General features: G+C 39.1%; 1 long non-coding RNA gene across 1 annotated transcript; it reads left to right on the forward strand.

The window, feature by feature from the left end:
• Positions 1-11,126: 11,126 nt before the first annotated feature.
• Positions 11,127-15,470, forward strand: LOC136748749 (uncharacterized). The gene is made up of 2 exons (XR_010816619.1): positions 11,127-11,464; positions 12,826-15,470. It is a non-coding gene; the product is annotated as an uncharacterized LOC136748749 (long non-coding RNA).
• Positions 15,471-24,160: the final 8,690 nt, after the last annotated feature.

Below are 24,160 nucleotides of genomic sequence, written 5' to 3' on the forward strand. Positions count from 1 at the left end.
GGCTTCATTGCACAACACCTGGTCATCTGTGTTCACTACATTATTGTATGTACATTATTGTATTATACTGTATTGTATAATATCAACTTACACACAGCAAGTTAATTCAAAACTACATCTAATTTGCTCAAGGAGAACAAATGTGCCATTTTATCAGCTATTATCAGTAATTTTCTGAACTCTATTTGAATAAGTTACTCACATGGTTACCTTGGTAATCGCTTTATCTGTGGCCGAGTTGTATGTCGAGTTCCCATGCAGTACCTGACTATGTGAATGACTGGAATTGGGACAGAAATCTGTCACCTACTGAAAGGCATAATGGCAGTTCAAAATTTACAGACATTTATTTCACCTGCTTGTGAGATGTATAGCAATAATTTCTGAGAGGAAGTGTGGTCTGGCTGGGTATGTAAGTGCCAACACTCCTATGGTTGAATCAAGTCAAAAGTATCATCAGCCAACCCCAACTGTAAAATGTAATAGGATTGTTACCATTATTTACCAACATTGCATTCGTGCAGGCACATTTGACTTTTTAGGGAGTACATTCATAGATCAATACAACCCTATTGGTGGACTCAGCCCTCTCATGTACACAACACACCTTCATCTGATAGCTGACAGAGCAAGCAGTCTCACTTATTCTTTGGAAGTGGAAATGTGTGTGAATTGAAGAGATATATTACTTAATAGCAGAAGAGCCTCTGAATAACCATCATGATCTTTGGCAATATAGTTATGTAGCAAATATTACCTTTAACATACGTCAGGCCAGGAATACTAAGTTCATTTCTATAAAATAGTTTGCGTAATAGTAGTTCATTTAAATAAAATACAACCACAGATCACCTCATCAAACACTGAAACATAAACTGTGTTGTCCATAGACGTACTGCACATCTCTCTTCATTCCTAAGATGCAAAATGTAACATAACACATGGCATCTCATAGAAGAGGAAGTTTAGAGAAATTCTTAACTGTTAATGATAACTGAAAACATGGAAGTGCAAAGGTATTAGCTGTAACGAAATATTGTAACATGTTGACATTCCTGAGAGACAATACAATAGCAACACACATTCATCCCACAGCAATAAGGTCACGGATAAGAGAGCCTTAGTAAAACTCTGTACTCTGTGATTAAAATCTGCTAATCTGAAGTTCTGAACACATTGTTTGATTTTTTTCACTGTACTGGTAATACTGTACAGTAGGGTAATGTAGTAAATCGTAGTCCTTTAATTTCCTCTAATTATTTTGTTTAGAATTATGTATTTATTTACTTTATTTTTGCTTAATGATTTTTAATTATTTCAGATCTTTGCCATGTTCTAAACAATTGGAGTGCAATATAATATTAGACTTGGCTTTGTTCAATTTTGTACTGTAAAATGAGTACTGTCACACAATTTGGGAATTTGTAACGTGGTTTTGAATTAGCAGTAGATTAACTGTGTCAAACTACTGTGAGCCTTATAGCAGATCGTACTTGGTTTAGATTTAACTTTTTTTTTGTAATGTTACTTGTTTATTTCATTTATTTTCTTGTTAAAATATTATTGTTTGTGCTTCTCAATGTAAGAGTGTTATCAATAAACCTTTTTGTTCTGTAATTTATTCTTGACACTAATATGATATTATCAGTAATTCTAAATGGCTACTTTTAAAGTAAACTATTTTACATTCATAAAACAATTTTACTCAATACAATGATGAATAATGTAATTACAACAAGAATAACTTATTACTGATATCAAATGAAATATACTATTGTGAAAATACAATTCATCATAACCAAATATCAACAACCACAGTAAAACAACAACAACAATAATAATAATAATAATAATAATAATAATAATAATAATAATAATAATAATAATAATCCAGAACATCAACTACAGTGATTAGACAAGGTTTTGGAAATACACAACTGTAATAATAACTTAAAGGGTCCTTTAACATAATTTAACTCCAGTTACTATTTGTAACAATACAGTAACTATTCGTATCAACAAATTCCATGGCATCTCTTGTGACTTAGCTTCCCACACCAGCTACAATAACTGAAGTATTCATTGCTACTGCTTGCACTTTTAACCTTTACAGCTATGTAGATTACTACATACTTTCATCCCATGGAATCAAACCATTTCTTTGTTTAACTGTACATTGAGTAAAATGAGTGTGTTATTCATCAGTAAAGCTATAATTAATAGTAAAATCCATATTTGCCTTTCAATGTATGTATAATTTATTTATGCAATATGTTCATGGAATGTCCCAAGCTTTTTTGAAAACGTTTTTATTTGTTCATTTCTTTGCACCTAAAACCACAAATAAACAGCAGCTGCCTATGGAAATAAGCGCCTATGTGGAATTACTCATGGCGGACATGTATTGCCTTGTCTGAGTCTCCTGGGCGTTTTGCAAAACTGGTAAAGCAAATGCACATGACCAACAAAACTCAATTAGAGCAGCCTTATTAAAATAAAAACTGCTTACTTTGTGATTCAGGCCTGTACAACCCATGTTGACCAAATCTTAAAACATCAATCATTGATGCTGTTAACTCATACACAGCTGTTCAGTGTTTGGGGTAAGCATATCCCTGCCAATTCTGATTGTCTAGAAAGTATCAAACCAATTAAAAGACTCAAGAGAGAGCTGCACACACATTAAGTGAAATATATCATTATAGGTGATTTATGTGATTTAGGCATTTTAAATGTATTGTTCCTGCAATGATTGATCCACTTTTGAAGTAATGTGTTTGTTTTTAATTATAGCAGACGATTTAAGTATCTTATCTGACCACTGCCTTAATGTTTTCACATTTTCAGAATAAAGCATTTCTAGGGATATTAAAAAACAATAACATTACAGGCATTGTAAAATGTATTTCAATAACTGCATAAATCCTTCAACAATATCTTACTTGCAATTGCAATTGTTACTTTGACTGACAGTTACATGGCATATATTCACTTGGATTCCACTTGAAAGTAAATAGGTCAGGGGTTCCCAAAGTGTGGTCTGGGGGCCAAATGCAGCCCGCGAGGATGTTTGGTGCGGCCCCCCAAAGCCAACCTTCAACCACCCCTTTTCTGAACCTTTACTATATTTTTACACTTTCTGACACATTTCTGTTACAAGTTGCACATGTACTTTGGGGGAAATAATAAAACAACAATTAAAGTTCATAACTGTTCCCTAACAGAAATTTATAGGAAATAAAAAGGTATGATTTGGGACATATTTAGGTTTCATCTGTGGATAATTTTCTACTAATTGCCCCTCATCCCATTCAACCTCCGGAAATTGGCCCTCCATCACCAGACATTGGGAACCCCTGAACTAGGTAATCTGCTTGTAATTGTACTGATGTTTATGGAAAATGGGAGAAAGAACAGCTGTGATTGTTTCTTTGAAAGTCCATCTTTTCTAAAACATCCCTCTGAAAGACGTCACTGGCCCTCTGAGTGGCTGAACCAAACCAAAAGAATTGAAGAGTTCAGAACAAAAATATACGCATCAGTACAATGGCTGTACTCATAACAGTGTTTAAGCCATATATTAAAGCAACCACCACTGTGTGTTTCATTATACAGCTACTCATGTGGACAGCAGGAAAGTTATGTGATTGTACTGAATGGCTAGCATTCTGTGGAGTGTCTGCCAAAACAGAGTCACATTGTGAATGTACACAACTTGGGGGTGGAGGCAGTATTTCAGTTTGGATTCCTTGTGTACTACAACTATGCATGGACTGAGATGAATGCCAGGAAGCCTAGGCAATGCTAAAGACAGCTTCCTCCCAACATAGCAATTTACAAAACACCATCTTTAGTTTTATCTGCTGTGGAAGCTTCTCAACAATGTGAATTAACTCCCCCTTTATCAATACAAGTCTTGGAGAGACAGAGATTAATTTCAAAAGAAAATGCTTAAAGACCTACGGCTCCCCCTTCTGGTCATGTTCCTTGTGTCACAGAAAGGTTACCAGCACACACAATTACAAAACACTTCACTTGGAATTGATTGGGCCTTACAGTGGAAGTTAGCCCCCATCTTTCTTCCAGACCAGATGGCTGTAAAATGAATTGATTTTTCCTCTGGGTCAGAACAGAAATGCTCTATAGGCCTAAATCTAAACAAAATCTTTTATGTAAGCTAGACCACAAACAGTCATAATAATCACCGTCCTGTTTTTCTTCAGTATTTTACAAGTAACAAAGCTCTCAGAATGATGTAAACAGAGTGAGCAATTCTAGAGGACTTTCTGTATACAAAGTAATTCCTGGTATATTAAACATCTAATTTTAAGACGAGAAGTAGTTATGGTAAATATTATGGATAACTTTCCTATAAGGCTTGGTAAAACACAGGGAACTTGTAATCAATAAAGGAAATATAAATACTACATATAAACAAAAGAATCCTCATACTTAAAATATTCAGTTTTAAGGGAAAAGCTTAAGACACATCTTGTCTAGATATATGTTTAATTTAAAGTACATTCAATTGTGTATATTTATTATGATTTATTAATATTATTTGCTGAAGACATTTGATTAATTTTCATTTTGAATCATACACATGTATTCTAATAAACAAGAATCATCATTGTTCTTTGCAGACTGATATGTAAAAGCCAAACATTTCAGAGACAGGGGAGCATTATCAGTCTGCCACAGCAGGTGTAGGGGTACATTCCATTAATTCAACTTAAATTCACTCTCCACATCAATTCCTTCAATTCAGTCAATTCTGTTAGAAGTTTCAAATCCTGGGGTGGGGTCTATTCCGCCAATTGAACTCCAGATTAGTCCTGTATGTAAATTAATTAATTCAATTAAATTCCTCCTGCAGATAAATTCTCACAATTCCAATTGTATATCATTGCTTCATCGCCGGATTAAATCAAAACTTTGACCCAGCTGCTAATAGAAAACTATAAATAAAACAATCGAAAGCAAAATGTATAGAATTGTAAACAAAAAAATATATATCGAAAGCAAAAAAAAAAAAACTTGAAAGCAAATAATGTTAAATCGAGAGCAAAACTCTGCCGCGCTCACCTGCAGCCCCTGTGTTTGCTTGCGATGCTGCGATCTTCGCTTTCGCCGCCAGTTTCTTTGATTTCGATTTTTTTATTTTTCGTTTATGAGTTTTGGCGCTGTTTTGCCTTGATGGCGGGATTTAGTGAGGCGTGGATCATGGCTCTCCATTGGTCCAGCAGGTTTGAGTGACGGGTTTTCCTAACCCATTCAGTGATCAGGTGGGCTGGTCTGGGTAATCTCTCTGTGGCATGAGGTGTTGCCAGATGGGGAAGTTTCCCGCCCAGTTGGGCCCCAAGAACACCATCCCCACCGTCAAACATGGAGGTGGAAACATTATGCTTTGGAGGTGTTTTTCTGCTAAGGGGACAGGACAACTGCACCGCATCAAAGGGACGATGGACGGGGCCATGTACCATCAAATCTTGGGTGAGAACCTCCTTCCCTCAGCCAGGGCATTGAAAATGGGTCGTGGATGGGTATTCCAGCATGACATTGACCCAAAACACACAGCCAAGGCAACAAAGGAGTGGCTCAAGAAGAAGCACATTAAGGTCCTGGAGTGGCCTAGCCAGTCTCCACACCTTAATCCCATAGAAAATCTGTGGAGGGAGCTGAAGGTTCGAGTTGCCAAACATCAGCCTCGCAACCTTAATGACTTGGAGAGGATCTGCAAAGAGGAGTGGGACAAAATCCCTCCTGAGATGTGTGCAAACCTGGTGGCCAACTACAAGAAACGTCTGACCTCTGTGATTGCCAACAAGGGTTTTGCCACCAAGTAGTAAGTCGAAGGGGTCAAATACTTATTTCCCTCATTAACATGCAAATCAATTTATAACTTTTTTGAAATGCGTTTTTCTGGATTTTGTTGTTGTTATTCTGTCTCTCACTGTTAAAATACACCTACCATTAAAATTATAGACCAATCATTTCTTTGTCAGTAGGCAAATGTACAAAATCAACAGGGGATCAAATACTTTTTTCCCTCACTGTAAGTAGGCAACTAGTGTAAAATAGCATGACGCAGTGGGCTGGTTTTCCTCCTGTCCTCCCCAATGTTTTGAGTCACCAGCCGCCATTATATCACATATTTATAATTTTTAGCATGACAGCTGACTCTTCCTTGATAGCATGGGTTATTAGCAAGTGTTACTCATATCTTGAACTTGGACAAATATTGAGTCTTAGGTAACTAGCCAGTGGCAATTTAAAGCAATTTTCTAGCCCCATTTGACTGAAGTCTATTTGACTATCTATGCATTATACATCCCCAGAGGCTAGGTACCTTAATAGTGCAGTATTAAAAGTGCAATACAAAAATAATGTTTACAGATTACAGTCTACTGCTGCATGCTTATATATATATACACTCACCTAAAGGATTATTAGGAACACCATACTAATACTGTGTTTGACCCCCTTTCGCCTTCAGAACTGCCTTAATTCTACGTGGCATTGATTCAACAAGGTGCTGAAAGCATTCTTTAGAAATGTTGGCCCATATTGATAGGATAGCATCTTGCAGTTGATGGAGATTTGTGGGATGCACATCCAGGGCACGAAGCTCCCGTTCCACCACATCCCAAAGATGCTCTATTGGGTTGAGATCTGGTGACTGTGGGGGCCAGTTTAATACAGTGAACTCATTGTCATGTTCAAGAAACCAATTTGAAATGATTCGACCTTTGTGACATGGTGCATTATCCTGCTGTAAGTAGCCATCAGAGGATAGGTACATGGTGGTCATAAAGGGATGGACATGGTCAGAAACAATGCTCAGGTAGGCCGTGGCATTTAAACGATGCCCAATTGGCACTAAGGGGCCTAAAGTGTGCCAAGAAAACATCCCCCACACCATTACACCACCACCAGCCTGCACAGTGGTAACAAGGTAACAACGTACAAAATCAGCAGGGGATCAAATACTTTTTTCCCCCACTTTTTTCCCCCACTACTTTGTAGATATATTAGGGAGGCTTCAGTCATAAAAACAACTTTAAAATAAGTCAAACGCCACGAATCAAAACAAACAGGTTTGCAAATACTGCATTAAATTAACTTACAAACAAATTGTGTTACATGAATGTCCAACTTATACTGATGTAATGTAATGTAATGTAATGATGTAATGAGTACAGACAAGCAGAGAGATCCATTGTGTTTGATCTCCCTCTCGGAACCACAAGAAGAACCCCTTCTCCCCAGGATTGGCTTTCTTGGCCCAGGGTGAAGAGCCTCTTGCCCCAGAGCAATTCTCTCACTTCCATCATATAGCCGAGCCAGACTCCAAAAGCAACAACACCCACACTGCTAAGCTGAATGGTCTACACAGCACACACTCAATCAAATCCAGTTTGCACATTGAATACTCCCACACTCCACAACTGGCACACTTACGACTTCACTTAGAAGTCCTATGATCTTCAAAAACATAAATAATTAATTTTTTCTTACTTTTACCATAAATAAGCACTGTGTGTAGTCTAGTGGGTGAGATAAGGATAGTTTTGATGCTGAAAATCAGGATAATCTTGATCGCACTGGAAGGGTGGATTCAGGGTGGATTTAGACACATATTGTGATGTTGCTACAGTGGGGAATCTTGGAAAAGATATACAACTTGATTATATATCATAAACAGTACTTAATGTTTACATTTTATTAAATTGACAAAAGAAATAAGATGTTCCAATAATTAACAAATGCCTCAATATATAAAAAAACGAATTGTCTAAAGTTCTTCAGAAAAATTAACCCCAGCATCTTGCAGTTGTTTTTGAAGAAAACAAATGCACAATTTTGCTTCTTTCTGTTGGAGCAAGGTCAGCTTGATATACAATCTTTCAACAAAACTCCCAAGAGGGCATCATACTAGGTGACAGTGCGTACCCACTCTTACCATAGCTAATGACACCTTTTGCCACAGCAAGAACTGATGCAGAGGAAAGATTCAACAGCACCCATGGAACAACCAGGAGCACAACTGAGCACCTAAATGGAGTGTTGAAGAGGCGCTTTGCATGCCTGAACTACCTACGTGTTGAGCCACAGCGAGCATGCAATATAATTCTCGCCTGTACTGTCCTTCATAACATAGCTCAAACATGGAAAGTTCCTCTCCATGATGACAGCGGTGATCTTCCACAGCCCCAAGTGGATGGCCCTGTCACACCACTGGCAGCATTGCAGCTGAATGGACCAACTGGAAGGTCAATGAGAGATGCTCTAGTGAACCTTTATTATTAAAAGGGTCCTTGAATTAATTAATTATAACAGTTTTCAGAGAAATGTGAAATTTTGTGTTGTTCATTATTTTTTTTATCCATTGAGAGTTGAATTTTGTCTATAAGTTATCTTATGCATTTCATGTATGTATATGTGAATACAAGTTACATACAAACTTTGTGTTATACATTTTAGTCTAGTTCACTCATGTCTTTTTGGCCTAACATGCCAGGGGCCTATTCAAATCAGGATTCTGTAATCTTGATCTTGTGGTATCTGGATCAGAATGATTCTATTTGATTATTTTCTGAAATACAGGCAAATAATCAGCAAGATTACTCTGATCCTGGATTGTAGAATCATTCTGATCAAGATCAAAAGTTTTGAAAAACTGGGCCCTGGATTTGGGTTCTGCAGAGATTTGTGATTTGCCTGGCTGCTGTTGTGCACATTGATCACGTCCCTGCAAATCTCCATCCTCTGGAAAGAAGACATAACGCTAGACGAGAGGAAGAGATGCATTCAAAATAAGTATTGCCACATTCTGAGCACGAGCTTTTAAACTGTAGTCAATCCCTAACAGGTCTGGAATAGAAGAAAACCCAGGAAAAACTCTGGACACATTGTGTAGAGATTTTGTTTCCATGGATATAGAAAAGATAAGATGATATTGTATTTATTTTGAGGACCTTCTCAACACAAATAAATACCAATCTGCTTTGAAACCAAATCGGGTTACTTTAAGGCGAGCAAACAGATTCTAAAATCTCAAAGCTTATGTGCAGTTTTATCATTTGTACTTTTTTTATAGGGTATTTTTATTCCATACAAATGTACAGTGCTCTCCACATGTAAGATAATCCTTTAAATATTTTACAGTTTGAATTCTACTATGACAAAAATAAGGAATTCAATGACGTACATGCATTCACAAATGCAATTTGAGACAAAGGCAATTAAACTGGATATGGCTCATCATGGTTCAGACTATTTTCAACTGGTATCGATATTCTTATTTCTCTTTTCCCCACAACAGACTCTATTGCCAAGATACATATTAATCAAATGAAAACGCAGTGCATCTTGACAGTGATTCCCTGCCTATTACAGGAATCCGAACGCAAGGTGGCTTTTGAAAGTGTGCTCTTCAAAGTGCCGTTCTTGTCTTTGGTTTTTATCCCCACCCCTATTTAAAACGTAGTGTTCGCAGCGAGGAAATCCAGGAGATGAGACATTGTGACAAAAGGATGTTGTAGAGCTTCATTGGGGGTTATCCTTTCCTCTGCACTGATGGTCAACATCTTCTTCGAAAGGTCAATGAACTCTAGCCTTTTCAGCCAACAGGTCACTTCCTTCCAGGTCAGGCATATTCACCTGTGCAGTAAAATTTGGGGAATTAATCTCTCAAGACAATTATACACTATAAGGTGAAATGAACACAAATACAACTTCCTAAGCTGAACAATCAGATTTTAAACAATTGTATTGTGTATTTTTTACTGCAACAAAAGATAACCTTATCCTGTCATCACTTTAGAAAAGGACACCTCAGTTATTACAAAATTCAAACATAGCTTAGCCCGATTAAGATCTCAGTTAATAAAGCTCATACTAGACCTGACGGATTGGTTATGGAAAATTCACATCACAGTCAAAAAAAAATGTGGCACGTGTAGTTCCTTCTCACAGGTGCAGTGATACATATGCCTTTATACACAGATATATCTATACTGATCAGGGTTTTTGAGCACAAGCAGTATGTTGAGCAGAAGAGGGATGGTTTCATAGAGATACTTTTTCCTGCAAGTGTTTGAGGGGCTACATACCTCCGCCATGTCATCCAAACATCTAAACACTTATGCCCTCTGTTCTTTAGATTGGATTCCAGTCTCTCTCTCATGGTCACCCTGCGTGTGTCGATTCAGGAGGTGATTTTACACTGGTGTAAAGACCCAGAGACCCCTAATATTGGCTAAGGCAATTTCCACAATTTAACAAGACCAAATGTGTGTATCAATTGAATGCAGGGTCAGTGTAATCTTCCAAAACAATTTATGAACACACACAAAAAATATGACAATCGTTTGGAGAATAAAAAATACTGTGTAGGTGTTGGTGTAGCCAAACTACTGCAATGTTTACAGCAAGTACAAAAACAAAGGTGCATTTAATAACCTATGACTGTTAATCTTTCAATATGCACATACAAATATGTATAATTAATAATTGAGCAGACATTTTTATTAGGTGACTAACAGTCTCTATTAGACAAGATTAAACCTAGGAGTTGGAAAAATCACCCTGGACCCCAATATTTGGTTTATTCCCAATTATGTCCAATTCCATCAATTGTATGGAATGTTTTGGAATTCTGAGGCAAAAGAGGACAAGCGAGGATTAGATGGGACATAAGGGAAATACTTGACTGGCTTGATAATTGGCCATTTATTCTGGCCATCATTTGCTGGACCCAAGTGAAACTCCCGTATAAGGTTCCACATTTTAAATAAGCTTCTACAGATGCATCTGTAACAACTGTCTGTTGTATTGCTTCTGTGTACGTATGCATGCTGTCTGACATGTAAACCCAACCTCCTGGCCTGTACAGTGCTCGTGTTTTTTTGTTTTAAGAATAAAAAAATCAAAAAGATCGTTACCCGTTGGCCTGGCTTATTATTTGTGTGACAAATGATTAGCTGCAATTCGCGGTTGTTTTAAAATGAGGCTGGTTGGGTCTGACCAATTACATGTTGTAGATTGATAACTTATTTACATCGTCCCATCACTATTCGGGTCCCCTACGCCTCAACGGGTATCTAATCGAGAGGGTCATCAGTGTGCTGCAGACTGCAGTGGAGTGCACGGAGACTCTAACGAGGCCGTAAAGTAAATCTGTTTTCTGTTTGTCTTTCTGGACATTGTTCCCAGTTTATTTTTTTGTACTGTGTTTATTGTTGTTTCATTCGTCACGTTTTTTTTTGTTTTTGTTGTATTATTGTAATTTAAAGTGTAAACAGTGTAGAGTGTTGGCGGTAACCAGTGCTTTCCCATCCGGGGCGAGAGGAAGGAGCGACGACTGGCGAAGGAGACAGATCCGTCATCAGGCCTGCTGGCGCTGACCGGCACGGGAGTCCGGACGAGCGGCTGGGAATAACTCGGACCCGTGTGCGGTGGCGTATGTATATATTTATTTATGTTTGTTAGCCTGCGGGACTGTGTTTTTTTTTTTTTTTTTTAATTACTTGTAATATATTTTTGTCTGTGTGAATAAATCCTCGTTGAACTGTGTTGTGTGTAATCCGAGGTGAAGAGTTTTTTTTGTACTGTAGTACAATTCGATAGTTTTCATCATTATTATTAATTTTATTATTTCGAGATCTCCACCAAATTAAAAAAGTGCACCAACGATAAAAACAAGGGATTCAATCTTTCGGGACATTTGGCCATTTATTGACTTTTCACGACAATTTGAACAATTTGTACATTTTTATTTGTTTCACAGTGAATTGTCGTGTTTTTATTTTGTTTTTGAGACTGCGAGTTCAATTCTGTGGTTTTATTTTCTTGACTCTTTACATTTTCCCAATTGACTACTTGATTACCCGCGATTTCTCTACCCCCATTTGTGTTTAAATAAATCAACATTTTTTTTAACAAAATTTGTGTGTTGCAATTATTATTATTATTATTATTATTATTATTATTATTATTATTATTATTTGTATTGCTAGTGTGGGGTAAAAAGTTAAATGCTAAATGTTAAAGTTTTTTTTTTGTAACTGTTAAAAAGTACTAGTTGCTTTAAAGTATTACTACAGGTATTACCATTGTTGTGGTTACTTAGTTGCTGAATGTTTGGGGGTGTTATATATATATATATATTTTTTTTTTTGTCCCTGGTTAATTGTATAGTGGCACTTCTTTGTGTTGGCATTGCTGGGGTGGAGACACCACACCATTTTAAAAAATAACTAAAAAAACAAAAACAAAACGGGATCAAACAATTCCCCATCTACTGCTGAGACCCAGGATTCTCCTTGTTTGTTTTGATTTCTCCATCATTTATCCAATGCTATTCTCCCTTTATTTAAAGCAGACCCACAGCTCCCAGTTATCCTAGGAACTGGGTGGAGGTACTCTGCAGGCAGAGTGATCAGGGTAGGGTTACACATCAATCAAACGTCTTTCTATGCATGTTCAGAGCTCATTGACATTAGCAGTACCTGCAGAAGTAGTGGTGTTGAGGTCTTACCTTCAGTCTCCACAGTGTGCAGAGTCCAGATCTCGGTCAAAGAACCTTGCCGTCTTTGTCCCTTCATTTAGCAAGTTCTCTGCTGGGACACCCTGCATCTCGGAAATGTACCGGATCTAGAAAATCTACAAAATTAAGCAAAAGGCACAGAGTAATGCTGGATTTTCAAATCAGAGTACAGAATACAGCACAGACTAGAGCTAAGAGCCTGGCTGAGCTTTGCTACTGGAACTAAAACTGAAGGCCACTTCCTGTACTTACTTGATCATACTCTGATGCACCAGGGAACAGAGGACACCCCAGAAACACCTCGGCAACGACACATCCCAAGGACCACATGTCAATGGCTTCGCAGAAGGGTAGGCTGAGGATGACCTCAGGAGCCCTGCAGAGACATAAAGAAGATGTGGGGTCACTGTGGACGAGCAGAGGCAAGACGGACATGATTTCAGACAGGGTGACTCTAGAACCCGAAGGCCAGGTTTAACAAAACTCACAGCGAGGATTTAAAAAAAAAACAGCCAATTGAAAATGCAAAACATGCAATAAACTGTTAAAAGTCAAAGTGATTTGTAAACCTGTAGTATGGGTTGAATTCCCTCACATGCACAATTGAGTGAGAAGAGCCATATGTCAAACAAACGCGAAACTGGAGAAATTATATGAATCTGAGGTTTGATCTCACTTCTAATTTGTCTTTAGTCCACATTTTATTCTTGGCATATTTTCCTGGTTTGATTTGAAGAAGTATTTAGAAAAAGCTATGCCACATGGCCTTACCTGTAATATCTGGACTGCAGGTAGGCAGACTGCACTGCTTGGGAGACATGGCATGCCAAGCCAAAGTCAATCACCTTGACCCTGCACGGCTGCATGGCAGGGTCCACCATCATAATGTTCTCAGGCCTGAGGTCAGCGTGGATGAGCCTCAAGGTCTTGAGCTTCGTCAGGGTGGTGGCTACTTGCTGAAGGATAGGTCGAATGTACCTGAGGGGCAGGGGCCTGGAGCGGAGGAAGTCGTGTAGGTTCTGCGCCAACATCTCAAATACTATGCGTATGTGGCCCTTGTGCTGGAAGCAATCGAGAGCCCGGACAAAGTTATAGTCATTGGCACACTCTGCGCTAAGCCTGGCCAGGATGTTGACTTCGATCAGAGCCTGCTGGTCAAAGTCTGGGTGGTTCTTCAGCACCTTGACAGCCACAATCTTGTTGGTGCCCCCCTCTAAGCACTTTACCACTTGGCCATATGTGCCCCTGCCAAGGAACTCTAGCACTTCATAGAATTTGGTACTGGAGCACAGCACCTCATGTTGCACCAGGTCATAGTCCCAATCAGTGTTGTAGCCACTGTTATTTAAAGTTGCTGTGGAGGTAGTGGCAGTGGCAACGCTGTTGTTGGACTCGATCGCCTCTTGCTTGCGCTTACGCCCAAATTTCTGGGAGCCATCTAGCCGTGTGACTGAGCTGCGGTGGCTCAGGTTGTGGCCTCGTCTTTTATTGGCTCGCCTGCCGTGTACCTACAGTAGACAGACAATGTGGATCTTAGCCAGCATGTTTTCCCATCATCTGGGCTTAAACTAAATGCTTCTGGATTCCACTGAAACATTTAAGGTTAAAGTAAGTTTTAGAATCTTTTGAAGTCTTCTAAAGTTGTTACAATAAGGACTTTTGATACTAAACATGGATTCACACCCACAATGAAAATCAAAAACGTCAACTGAGCCTATCAACAAAGATAGGTCTTACTCACCCAAAACAGAAGATTTTGGCAACATGGCTGGCATCTTCAATTCTCCAACTAGTCTAGTCAGATTTTAATAGACGTAGAATGAAATCTATCAAAGAAATCTATCAATTACCACCGTAGGGTATTTAACACAACGAGAAGTATCTCACTGAAATGGATTCCAGCATGTGGCCAGAATGTGCAGATCAGAATGTTGACGTATATGGAACAAACTAACGTAGTACAATGCTATGGTCAAACAGAGCCGATATTATTACAGATGGGCCCATTCGATCAGCTCAGATTTCCGCAGTTCTGCCTTGCTCCGCCAATGAGATCACGGAGCCGCTTTTTCTAGCACCAAAAACATGCTGGTCTGGAACCAAGGAACCGTGACGTCAGGGGGCAGGATAAAGATGTCTCCACCGCCATGTTTAAAAATCCAGCAGAGCCGGGGGCAGTGAGGAGAGTTTTGTTTAAAAATGAGCGAAATCAGCAGCAAACAGCGGTCTGTCGAGGAGAGACACTACAGTAAGAATATGGTCTCAGGTCAACTAACTAGTTAGTAGTTGGCAAATGGCAGCAATGAGAGACAACAGAGCGCACCTTCCGAGAAAAGGAAAGATGTGTTACAGCAATATTATGATGATGGAGAGTTAATGTGATGGTATAGATTGGACAGAAATGTTATTTGTTAATGAACTGGTCATTAACTGGTCCTTACTGGCAGAAATGCGGTGTTATGCCGAATCCAGCGCCCCTACAAGTCATGTGTCCCTGGTGGGTTTGCGCGTGATTCATAATTCATGAATATATTCATTTTCTTAGCACAGGGCGAATTACACAAAACATACATAAAATATACTAGACAAATTATTCGAGGGTCTAAAATGTAATATTGGACGCTATATTCAATGCCTATTTCTTTTCAGTTAAGTAGTTGCGAACTGTGGTTTGTTTTTTAAATGATCAAGAAATCGGATTTCCTATTTCGATACACTTACGTATGTATTATGTTGTACCACCAGATTTGATATTGTTCATCGTGTCCTGGGAAAACAGCTTACCAGGAGAATTGCACCGTTTTGCAGCACATGTTATAATAATGTTGTCAATGTATTAAAATATCCAACAATTGTTTATTATTCTGTGAGGAAACATACGTGAAAATGAAAATGATATGAAATAAAGTTTGTTGATTTCAACACCACTATGTAACAATAATAATGCGTTATCTGCATAAAGTTTGTTACATTTCTTGCAAATTATTATTCGAAAGCGTGGACACCCACATTTTTTGTACATAAAACACATCTCTTAAATTGATGTCAATGTTTAGTTTGAACTTTTAAATCCACAGACAAGCTGAACAAGTATCTTTTAGGACCACGTGGATGCTGTTTTCAGGCACAAAGCATCAGCACCGCCCCCCCCCGACTCCACCTACACACACACACACACAAATCTTGGTATCATGTTTTGGAAAGGAGACAAAACCACCACCAGTCCGGTAGAAGACTGCAACAAATAGCATAGTGGCTACATATTGTTTAGAGCAAGGGCTTCATGAGGGTTAATTGATTATTGAATGTATGTATGTACTCAAACTGTATTTATTTTGGTTATCTTGGTTGTGGTTTGTGGGTTTTATTTTCTTCTGGTGGTGGGGATAATATAGTTAATTGATTTATTGCACTGTTATTTTTCAGCCCTTGCTCCCATGTGAGAATGCTTAGTAGGCAACTGCGCCCTGATTGTAGGCCCACGCCTGTGGCTGGTTGAAGGAGTCTAGGCTTAAAACAGAGCTAAAGCCTGAGAATGGGAGTTCAGAGCGGGAAGGTGTGCAGTAAGGAGCTGAAGATGCTTTGTACTGCCGGCCCTGGGGCATGACTGAGTGGAGTGAGGGGCTGCTGAATCAAAAGCCCTGGAGTGCTGGTAGTGGAGGACAGGACTATGTATTGAATATAGCTTTAAGCTAAGTATTGTGTTCTGGCCTTTATCCCTAGGCTTGGGTCTTCCATGAGAGACATGCTCTGATTGAGAGGAGATACAGAAACACTGCAGATAAATGGCCATAGAGGAAAAAACCTGGTGGTGCACACAGACACTGAGCGAGAAGCTGTGAAGAATGCCAGCTACAAGTGAAGCATATTACAGTGTGCTAATTGTGTGCTGATGTATCGTTAAGAAAGTAGAGACTGGAAACTGGTTAAATTACAGGTTTATTACACCCCTCCTGGACACTGTCCTTGCAATGAGGGCTGAATTGCCCACTGGTGCTGGCTCACCTGAGGAGAGGAAGGAAAGTAAGGCTGCTGAAGAAGCTGTGTTGGGCCCACATAATCAATGATGTTCCATTTGTAGCTCTGGTGGTGTGGGGTCACTCCAGGTAGGGCAGTCTGAAGAGATCTGGGTCAAGTGCTGCACCTGGGGGGAGATGGAGAAGTGGCTTGGCAACTGATGACGTGAAAGAGAACCATATGATTGTCACTTCTCTGAGCTGTTTGATTTCTCTTGAGAAATTGCAGGGACTGTGTTAATCAGAGACCTATTTCTTTCTACACTCTGGATTGCTGTACCTGTGGGTTTTATTGTTTTGGAATGGGGAAAAATAATTAGATTTTTAGGGTTAGCTTCTTTTGTTTTTGTTAAATTTGTTAGCATTAGGTTAGGGTTTTTAGGTCTTTTATTCACCCCTTTCAATAAATGTGATTTTTAGTGTTAGTTTAATAGAATTGTGAAAGGAGCAGACTTTGTGCCCTGCCCTTTGTGTTTGTGATTTGTGTCCTAAAAGAATATAAAAGGTATACTTTTCTATTTACCTGAAGGTGCTCCAATATCTGCGCCAGAGATCGTGTGGTGAAACCCATAGGGCGAGGATTGAGGTTCTGCTCCTCACTTGAACAAGGGGTTGTGTAGTCCATTGGGGTGCAGGCTCACTCTGGGCTGTGACGCATGTTCTACTTGTCGGTTTCAATACTGAGATGCACGTTCCTGTGGCAAAGGTAAGCTTGAGATGCCCACCTTCTGAACACAGAAGGAGAATCATTATATCCATGTCATTATAATTTTCCATTTATTTTAATGTTTTTGTTTAGTGTTGGTTTGCTCCTATTTACGGCAGAAGGTATAGTAAGCAGCTGGTTGAAGGGCTATAGGCTACAGGTATTTGTGATACGGCAATTCTGAAACACAACTTGTTATTAGTTGCTGTGGCAGGGAGGGGGTTAATTGTCCCTCCCTGCCTGCTCATGGACTGCAGGTGGCTGGGGTGATTGATCAATTAAGGTCAATCAACCCCAGCCACCTGCTATATAAGGAGGCCTCAGCCGCCCATTGGGGGTAGAGGGTGTTGGAGAGTTATTTGGGTGTGGGAGGAAACCTGCCAAGATTTGTGTATGTTATGTGTTTACACAGTGAAGACCAGGTCCAGCCTGTGTATTATTCTTTGAGTTTTGTGTATCGTTTTGTTTGGCCATCATGCCAGTTTATTTAATAAAGACTTACTTTGTACCTGCGGTCCGTCTCCAAGCCTCCATTACTGGCTACCCTGCCACAGTTGCGTAAAATATATTAAATGTTTTGTTTATTGCGCTTTCGGTTCCACTGTTTAGGGTTGTGCTGTATACATATTAGGCCTAGGCAATAATCTGGATGTGGTGCTCATTGCTCTTTGTGTAACATTTGTGTACAATAATTATTTGATTAGTCTTTTAACCGCTTACTATTTGTTAATAATCTTTCTGTATTTCTTGGATGTTGACTGTTGTCTAATTGATAATTTGGGATTGTTTCTAGCCTACACAAACTGTCCTGCATAGAACTGAATGTTTTACACTGCAAGACATAGTTTCCCAAACTGTAATAGCCGAAGTAAGATTTAGTGCCCTTGTGTCTAAGTTGCAGAACATATAGCAAAAGATATTTAGAAGAAAATGATTAACTTTACTGCTTGGCTGAAGAGACCCCCCAGCAGTGCAATTTCTTACTCTTGCTGCTTGCATCATGCATTCATAGTTTTCTTCATTCTAGGTTGCAGAATAAGTAGTTGAAGGTACCCACTAACAAAAGTGTGTTAAACCATTTTAGAGTCATTTCTCAAAAGGGTCAATAAGTAGTTAGTGGTATAATTGTAAAGCCTTATTTGGGTCACATAATAAACTATCCAACTTCTATACTTTTTTTAAATAAATAAATCCAGTGTTTGGTGCTATAAGTCAGGATTTTAAAAAATGCTGTCAATGTAAATGAATAGAAATACAATATCAGTAGGGTTTTAAGGCAAAGCACAGAATTTCCTGTCTGTTAATGCTATATGTTTGTTTGATCTATGTTATGATAGATCAAATTTACAGTATTTCAATATGGAAGAATAAAATGCAACAAGAGTCGACTACTTTTTTTTTTTTCCTTATATGAATGAGTAGAAGAGTAAAACAAATTTAAGTTGGTGTTGATACTTGGGGACCTCACAGTTGTAATGAACAATACAGTGCTCACAGCTTAGTTTACAATCCAGATGTCCATCCAGAGCTAAACCCAATGACTCCTAAATTACCGATTTGTTACATGTGTATAAAATGCCATCTGCTGTTCCTATTTGAGAACTACAGTAAGATTTTTCCCACAGTGTATTAAAATTACAAAAAAAAAAAAAAAAGCTGTAACATTTTGTATCTCTCTGTATTCACCTGTCTTGCTGGCTGTATTTCATTGTGAACAGGAGTTAACATTCACATTCCAATTGACTGAATAGGGGATATACTCGGATTACAACAGGGAGTAACAAGTAATCACAGCTTCCTCTTCCTTGAGGAGACTTCAGCTCTAATCAGTTCATCAGTCATGCCACCTGCTGCTGTCTCCATGTGAATTACATACTTTAGGGGGGTCAGACTACTATAATTCTTTAATTCAACTGTTCAAAAATAGTAGGCAAATTAAGGCAATAGTTTCCTAAAATAAAAATATTGCTGTTGCTTAGCACAACTGAAAGTGAATGATCAATGCCAGCCCATTAAAAATGCCCCTTTGTGATCCATCTCTGTTCCAATTCATTATCAATTCAACACTTGAATTGGGATTGGCCTCAAAATTGAGCACACCCTTTGCCTTGCTACAATTCAAATATCGCTATAGGAAAGACTGGGGCTTAATTACTGTGCAATAGTACCTAAACTTGAATAAGAAATGATGTGCTACCCTGACCATATTGGAGTGCCTTACAACAAAACCTAATGTCTGTAATGGAATTTTGACAATTACAATTTCTTATTTTAAAAAAGTAATTATTTGTTCAGTTCTGTTTATCATAAAACAGCATATATAACAATGGGTTCTTTCTGAACAGCCTGATGTTTTTTCAGCCCACTAGATGGCACAGTAATGACTCCACATTGCAAGAGAAACTTCAACAGCAATGATGGAAGTGTGATCTCCAGATATTTTAACAGTATAACGGGTAACAGAACTGTAGGCTCATATAAGCACAACCTTATTTCGGAGAGCCTCAGTCCAGCATTTTGCAGGTCACCAATCCCTCATGCATATCTGAAGACAATTTTAGTTAAGCAGGAATTGTGTTTAGGTAAGTCATTTAGAGTCCATTTCAAATGAGAATCTGAACATGAAGACTTGAAAGACCAGAGATGGCCACATACCTTCTGATTTGTTTAAAGATTAACAAATTGTCATGGTATTTACAAACTGAGCACTTAGTGTGACCTACAGACCTGCTGGAATCTGCAGAATCATGGTTAGTCAGCCTTGGTATATGAGCCAAGACAGTGGGGAAATATACCTCCTATTTTTATATTCCCATTATATATCCTCTTACCAATTTTAAGTTGTTTGTCTGTTGAACATCAGGAAATCAACAAGTGTGGGATAATTAAGAGAGTTTAACAAATTCTAAATCCATTGATATATATATATATATATATATATATATATATATAATATATTTTTTTTCTGCTTCATCAGTAAAAACAAATCCCTGCCCTGAACAGAAATTCTTATTCACACATGGGGAGAAAAAAAAGTATAACTGGAAACTGAGAAGAATGTTAATGTAGGAAAGTCATTTGAATGTGTACTATCAGATAGTGTTGAGCTGTCCTGATATGTTAATGGTGATAAACCAAATACAAAAAAAAGAAAACTTATTTTATTTCGACAGATCCTCACGTAAGCATTTCCTTGATACACAAACAAGTTCTCAGCCATGGCCGAATTGAGATGCATATAAAATCGGTTCCTTCACAAACCGCTAGTGGGTGCCCTTGCTGTCTTCTCTACTTCTTGTTTTTCTACAACATGCTCATCACAGTGGAATGTCCAGAAGCAGTCTCCTTAGGGAGTTTCCATACTGATTATTCCTCTTTGCACTTAACATTTTGCTTTCTCACAGTCATAAATAATGTATTCCCTTTCCTTAGATATTATCGCTATTTTTCTCATTTGTGCTAATTTCCCCCAACATAGCTTGAGCACACTTTCCCTTGAATAGTACATTGGAGTTGTTTGTAAATCTCAATCACGTAACACCTAAGTGTTGATAATGATCTCCAGTGTCTGTATGGATAAAACACAATTGTCTGAAAACAGCACAGACATTTAAACTGGTTAATACAAAGCATAAAATAAGACATTGCAGTCCAAGTTGGATGAGGTTTTTCCCATTATACTACAACAGGCAGTTTTAACGCATAGCTATCAGCTTTAACACCCCCCCCCCCACACAGCCTCGTTCAGTTACCGCCCAGCCCACCCGCAGCCCAATGCAGCAAAAAGGGCTGCTTCATGTTTGCAGCAGTGGAACCAGTGTGTGTCCTGGGATACACTAGACAACTATATTTTGGATGTTTTCTGAACTGCGTCCATCTCCTGCTTCATTTGGAACTTGCCTTCACACACTTCCTTGCACTGTCCCCTAATCAAGCATGCAGGCTCTGCTGCTTCCATCTCCCACGCCCCCTCTCCCCTACTTTACCAAGCCCCCATGCAGAGCTCTGATGTCACGGGTCACCCCGTGCTTTTCACAAGTGGCAATAACTTTGCGGTGTGCAGACTTTCCTCCTGCCACTTCCTGCACATTTGCAGGAACTGTGTCGAAGCCCCTGCTGTACTGCCGTCCTCTGGAAACCCTCCTTCCCCAGATTACTGTTAAATCACCTTTCCTCTCCCATCAATATCCCCACCCTTGCTTCTGAACTCCTTACCCATCTCAACCCCTCCTTCTCCCACTACCTCCTGCATGGCCTTTCCACTGGGTTTTTGGAAAGCCTCATTTAAATTCCCACTTCCGATCTGCTCTGTCAGAACCTGCATCTGTTGACGCACTCCTTTAAAAGAACTCGCTTCCAGGTTAAACATCGTCCCGTTCAAGCACCACCCCTTCAGCTTTCTCAGCATTGAACCCCTTGTTGTTACCATGTGCAAATATTCAGGCAAAAAGCATCTCATAATTGACCTTTCCTCTCTCCATAACTCCACTGTCCCAAGCATTACAGTCTCATACCAAGTGCTGATTTCTCTCTTCAGTATGTCACCATTGACCACGCTATTACCTTCATCAAAACATCTGGCTGGGATGCCTAGCTGGCAAAGGCTGACATTTCCAATTGCCCCTGGCTCCTGACTCGTGGCAACTTTTCAACATTCACCGGAAACAACAATTCTATTTCTCTGTTCGTCTGACTTTCTGAAGCTCTTTGCTGCATCCTCCTCAACAATTAAGCAATCTCTTCTGATCTGCATCTGCTTGATGACTTCCTTTTGATCGATTCCCCCTACTGCCCCCCTGCACACTCCCTCACCACCCTTGTGTCTGTCTTCTCTGCCCTTGGCATGCCCCTTAGCTGCAACTCTGTTACTCCCAAGGACCCACACCCCTGGACTTGTTATTCATAGACCAGGCTCTGACACAAACCTGGGTCACCACTCTAGCATCAGAGTCGCCTCTTCTGCAACAGAAAAAGGAATACCTGACCACCCGATTAAGTCTCTTGAATGTTGGTCATCCGAAGCCTATCAAATATGATCCAATATCCGGGACATCAAACTAGCATGTGCTAGACTATGCATGTAAATTCTGTGTAGGTGTCACAGGGATCAGCCTCACACATGTGGGGGTTTGACTGTCTGGACCCGGTTCCACACCATCATTCCCACAGCCAAGAGAGTAAGCCAAACCACGTTACATCCAACCCCCTCACCCCAAATCACAAATCGCTGTGTAATAACCCCACAAAGTAAGGGAATCTGGGTAGACTGATAAGTGCAACACAATACACCAGTATGATTTATTCAGATCTTAACAAGGTCCTCTCATACCCTACATAAAGTGCAACACTATTTTTGCACTTTGTATTGCTCTTTGGTTTTGTAGGTGGCCCTGGATAAGGGTGTCTGCCAATAAATAATAATAATAATAATAATAATAATAATAATAATAATAATAATAAAAGTAAATTACTAGTACAAAGATTCAGAGGGGGGAGGGGTTGATCCCGTAAAACCACATGCCTGGCTACATTACTGATTTCACCTCAACATGAAGCAGAGGAAGAGATGCAACTGAAACCTGAAGGTCCCTCAGGTATGAATGTAGATGACACTGATTTACACTCATCGTCAGCAAGGTCAGGCAGTGCATGCTTTTACATCGAGTTCCTTTATACAGGGTTGCTGGAGTTCATCTGTGAGTACACTGCCCCCCTCCCTGCACCCTGTCAGCTGGCTTTCAACCAAGAACCTCCCGATCGCAGGCAGCAGAGACAAGAAATACATTTAAATAAAAAAATAATTGCATACATACACACACAAAAAAATCAACAGACAATAAATTAAGTACCTTGACAGGGGCCTGAGTTCTACACTGAAAACTAGCTATACATAACCACTTGATGTGAAATTGATTTCCAAAGCAAATACATTGATGACTTCAAAAGCACACTTAACCTCAGTTACCTGTATGTTTTTTTTTTCTTCCCCCCAGCAGTTTATGATTGACGGGAGTGCACTGCTCTCAGCAGTACAGGATACTGCTGCTGCCATTTGGATTGTAAGATACAAGACAACCTTGGCATGAAGTATGCCTTGGCTGAGAACCCAGACGGATTTTGTAATGGCCCACAATGTTTTGCTGAGCTGTGGCGCTTGTGAATTAAAGTTTTGTTTCCCTGTCTCAGTTAAAGCCAGAAATTATTAATCCTCTTTAATACCTGATGGTGGTGGTGGGGTAGGGGGTTGATACAGGTTTAAGAAAAGTGAACATTGTCTCACTAGATTGCTGTTTAATGCAGTACAATTGCCTTTTTTCATAAATAATAATAAATAATTTTTCACAAAATCATGTGTCACTATCACAGCTTATTTTTTCTTTAACTTTAGTTGAAATGCATTTACAAAATTATACTGAAGGATTGTGCTTATGTGACACTGTATAGTAGACTACATGCATTATGATTCTGGCCGGGATCCCAGTCTTGTATTCTGTGTATTTTTAACCCCACTGTAAAACACAGTGCTCTAAATGATTAGATATCAGAAATTACAGTTCAATCGCTTTTCAGGGGAACTACATACAGTGAGGAAAAAAAGTATTTGATCCCCTGCTGATTTTGTACGTTTGCCCACTGACAAAGAAATGATCAGTCTATAATTTTAATGGTAGGTGTATTTTAACAGTGAGAGACAGAATAACAACAAAAAAATCCAGAAAAACGCATTTCAAAAAAGTTATGAATTGATATGCATGTTAATGAGGGAAATAAGTATTTGACCCCTTCGACTTAGTACTTGGTGGCAAAACCCTTGTTGGCAATCTCAGAGGTCAGACGTTTCTTGTAGTTGGCCACCAGGTTTGCACACATCTCACGAGGGATTTTGTC

The sequence above is a fragment of the Amia ocellicauda genome, chromosome 4 (assembly GCF_036373705.1).
Source record: "Amia ocellicauda isolate fAmiCal2 chromosome 4, fAmiCal2.hap1, whole genome shotgun sequence".
NCBI classification, from domain to species: domain Eukaryota; kingdom Metazoa; phylum Chordata; class Actinopteri; order Amiiformes; family Amiidae; genus Amia; species Amia ocellicauda.